The sequence below is a fragment of the Trachemys scripta genome, chromosome 10, assembly GCF_013100865.1.
Source record: "Trachemys scripta elegans isolate TJP31775 chromosome 10, CAS_Tse_1.0, whole genome shotgun sequence".
Classification (NCBI taxonomy): Eukaryota; Metazoa; Chordata; order Testudines; family Emydidae; genus Trachemys; species Trachemys scripta.
The window spans coordinates 83,580,399-83,584,550 of record NC_048307.1 but is presented as its reverse complement, the minus strand read 5'-3'; the positions used below and the strand labels follow the sequence as shown (position 1 = coordinate 83,584,550).

Below are 4,152 nucleotides of genomic sequence, written 5' to 3'. Positions count from 1 at the left end.
CTCCTTTGTAATGTCAGTGGAGACACACCCATTGCTTTCAGTGGAGGGGGGCTCAGGTGCTAAACATTTTGGGTGAAATGCCCTTGACTTCCACGGGGCCAGGATTTCACCCTTTAATGCTCTGTACAGTGTTAAGCATCCAAGATGCACCAAACTGGTGGTCGAAAAGAACCCAGAGAATCAGTTATTGGTTTGACAATACAGAAATATGAGCGCCGAGGCAGGAGGGATACACTGAGTGCCCACGCAGAGGGGATATGCTGAAATAACTAATCCGAAGTAATTATTCTGGAATGGCTATTTTAGTAAATTTCCAAGTGTAGACAAGCCCTGACGGGTGAAATCTTAATATCCTAAACGTGGTTTGTGACTCTCCGAAGAGAAAGCTGAGAGTTTGGCAGTGTGTCTTCTTTTAGTCAAGTCTTTTGGAGATATTTGTATCCTTTTTTCATATATTTTTTCACCAGACTCTGAAATGGGACATTACAACAGGTCCTCCAGCAACTTGGTCTACCAAGAACATTTTGTTAGGGACATGTTCTTCCAGGTGTAAGAAATAATATCTTGAAACTCCATCCACTGGGGTAAAATACCCTTGATTATTCTATAAAACAGGCATGGAATCAAATGGAGGGCAAAAGTGACAAAGCTATATAGGAAAAACATGAATTCCCACCTATGTCTCTGGCAAGACTAGACTGTGTGCAGCATCACGCAGTAAGCATCCTGTTAACTACATCCATCTTCTTCTCCGAGCAAGAGTTCTTGTGCAGTAATTCAGGGTTCTTATCATCACTAAACCACAACAGAGCAGAACCAGGGGGCTTGGCTATATCAAAGCGTTGGCATATGGAAGAGATTTAAAGAGCGGTCTTACAGTGAAGCAATGAGCTAGAACATGTTTCCAAGAGGGGCTGGAGTCAGGTAGTATTAGGATATTTCAGTAAAAAGTGGATGACCTGGGGCTTAAAATGAAAAGGGAAATATTGGGCTTGGAGCCTAGGAATAGCTGACCAGCATGACTGCCTTTACAGGAGGCTGGGAGGGGATTTTACAATGATCCCTCCGCCCCTTCCCCCCCCCCCCATTGGCTATAAGATTTTATTTGCGCAGGAGTTGTCTTCTGACACCACATTTTTTTTTTTTTAGGTTTTATGACAAGAGGCTGGAGACAGCAGAGCTGTCCTCAAACTGTTCCGGACAGGATGGGTCCCTGGGCTGCCTCTGTTCCTGCCCTATTATGTAAGGGTCACATGATCCATTTCCAATCAGGAAGCAAAAATGTGTCCCATCCCTTCCCTGTCCAAGCCCTTTATATAATAGCCACTGGCTCCAGTACACTGCAAAATTCCTGCCTTAGACGAGAGAGAGAGGCTACTTTCCATTCCTGTACAGTGGAAAATGTCAGTGAAACGTAATCCAAGCTAGAATACCCCAAAGATATTCACAGTATTTTCAAGTGAGACACGTGTGTAGGTATTAAGACAGATCCTCCACCCTCATCCCATATTACAGCCTAAACTCAGCTCTGCAAATGAAATATTGCACTTCAGGAGAGGAAGGTTGGAAGGAAAAGCAAAGAACTGGGAACTTCTTAGTGCCAGTTGGACTATTGAGTCAAATGGAGGCAGGATCAAGCCCATTATTGCAGCCGAGATTATTCATAGCCCCTACTGTACAACGCAACCAGAATTTGCCTGGGATCTCAGAACAATTTCTCCTGCAGACTCCCTCAGTTTGGCAGGAAAACCAAACATTTTCAAAATTGCTAACTAAAATTGAGTGGCCAAAAGATCTGCAGAATGGGCTTCTTAGATTCTTGCGGAGGTGAATTAGCTGACTCACAATTTGTGGGATTCATCCCCACTCTGTGGTAAATGATGCGTACACGGTTTGTAGAGTTGGTCTTCAAAAGAACCTTTCTGAAGTAATGAACCAAAAGCAACTTTTAGTGACAAATTGGTTGTGTCCTGAAGTGGGCTGTAGCCCATGAAAGCTTATGTTCAAATAAATTTGTTAGTCTCTAAGGCCTGGTCTACACTGGGGGGGGGTGTCAATCTAAGATACGCAACTTCAGCTATGAGAATAGTGTAGCTGAAGTCGACGTATCTTAGATCGACATAGAATTACTTACTTCACGTCCTCACGGCGCGGGATCGACGGTCGCGGCTCCTCCGTCGACTTTGCTTCTGCCTCTCGCACTGCTGGAGTTCAGCAGTCGGCGGGAGAGCGATTGGGAATCGATTTATCATGTCTACACTACACGCGATAAATCAATCCTCGATAGCTCGATCGCTACCCGATCCGGCGGGTAGTGTTGACGTACCCTAAGGTGCCACAAGTACTCCTGTTCTTTTTGCATATCTATCCTGAATCTTTAATGAAACAAAGCGCTACCTTGGTCTTTATTCTTTATATGCTATTAATAGCACATGTCCTTTTGGAAGCACTGAGTAAAAGCAGTTGCTATCGAGATGAGAGACCAGGAAGAGCCTTGCCCAAAAATAACAACTCCAAGAGAGCTTGATCCAATGCCCATTGAAGTCAGTGGGAGTCCTTGGTGTTGGGCCAGGATCTAATAGCAGTGGGCAGATGAACCATTTAAGAAACCCTGGGGGGAGAATGAAAAATTCAGATATTGCTGAAATAATTTCTGCTCTGTTCTAACTACTTTGGAAATGTCTCTCACACTTCCTGTTTGTCCCTCATTCGTTCGTCATCTAGGGAAGTGATGCCTCCTGTCGCCCATGAAGGGGAGTGCTGTGAGGTGCCAGTGTTTGTGGCTGAGGGTGTGTTCCTCCAACAGCTCTCAGGGATCAGACTGTTGGTGAGATGTATTTTCACTCTACACTCATCCATCACTAGTAACAGAAACTGTCCCTTAGTGCAGAACATAGTAAAGAACTGCACATTGTGTGAATGTGCACAGATTGCAAACCATTGTCTATGGCGTGTGCATGTATGTAACCACTGATATGGGGACACCATGCTAAAATACCCTTTTTACAGTATGTTTAGAATAGTCAGTTATGGCCTTGGCTAAGTTGAGTAGGGACCATGGAGCCAGGTGCTGGTAACCTGCGAGCTATTGTAATTTTCACAGAAACTAAGCAGAGCTGCAGTTTCACCTTTCCCCAGTGTACAAACAACATGAATAAGGCCAAGGAAGTGAGATGAGACTGCTAAGAATTGTGGGAAAATAATTAGTTGTTTGCCAAATCATTGAGAGGAAACTCTATATTCAGTGCAGTCGTACTTAAGGATCGTGACCTATAAACATCCTAGCAGCACAGGCCTGTAGATGAAGACAAAATAGTAATGCAAACGATTACATGTTAACAGTCATCTAAGTGAACAAAATTAATTTTACAATTAACTGTAATTAATTAAAACTTTTGTTTTTCTGTCCATGTTTTTCTATTGTAATTCTTTTTTTATAAATAAAGGTAAATTGGCTTTTTTTAAAGTTGCCCTTAAACGCTTTTTGACAGACCATCTTTGTTATTACTGAGACATTTCCAGTGTATAATTATTTTCATGCATTTTCAGACTCCCGTTGGCAGTTCTTATTCTAGTAATGCCCCTGCAGTGCCTGTATACTGAGAAAAGAAGGTCAGAAAATAAGAGAAATTTAATACAGTTGTTTGGCTACAAGGGGCTAATCAGAATGTTGCTATTTAACTGAACAAAGCAAGTTAATACATTTATAAAGTTTGCTCCCAGTAAACATTTGGCTTCTCTTCAACAGGAAATGATGAACTTTGAACTCATAATGCATGGAAATATTTACATTTCAATTTATGTTTTATTCTTGTTGAGCTAGAAAAGCCTCCTTCATTGCAACAGAAACTTAAGATCTGATTCAGCAAAACACTTAACATTTACTGGAGAAAATCTCTTCCTTAAAATCTTCATTAGAATTCAGTTCCCCTCCCCATCCCCAAAGAGGGAGAAGAGAGAGAGAAAAGAAGAGCCGTGCACAGTGAGACTGTTACTGATCAATCTCACATCTTTCACAGAACATTATTCTTTAGAAATGGAGAAGCTGGGCCAAATCAACTTCTCTGCTGCTGTAAATGGGTGAAACTCTATCGATTTCGATGGCATTTGGCCTGTTTTCACAAGCAAAGAATTTGGGCCACAATATTTAGC

At 42.2% G+C, this 4,152-nt stretch overlaps 1 long non-coding RNA gene across 1 annotated transcript; it reads left to right on the top strand.

Annotated features, from left to right (window-relative positions):
- Positions 1-467: 467 nt before the first annotated feature.
- Positions 468-3,613, top strand: LOC117884545. The gene is made up of 3 exons (XR_004647582.1): positions 468-547; positions 2,725-2,823; positions 3,550-3,613. It is a non-coding gene; the product is annotated as an uncharacterized LOC117884545 (long non-coding RNA).
- Positions 3,614-4,152: the final 539 nt, after the last annotated feature.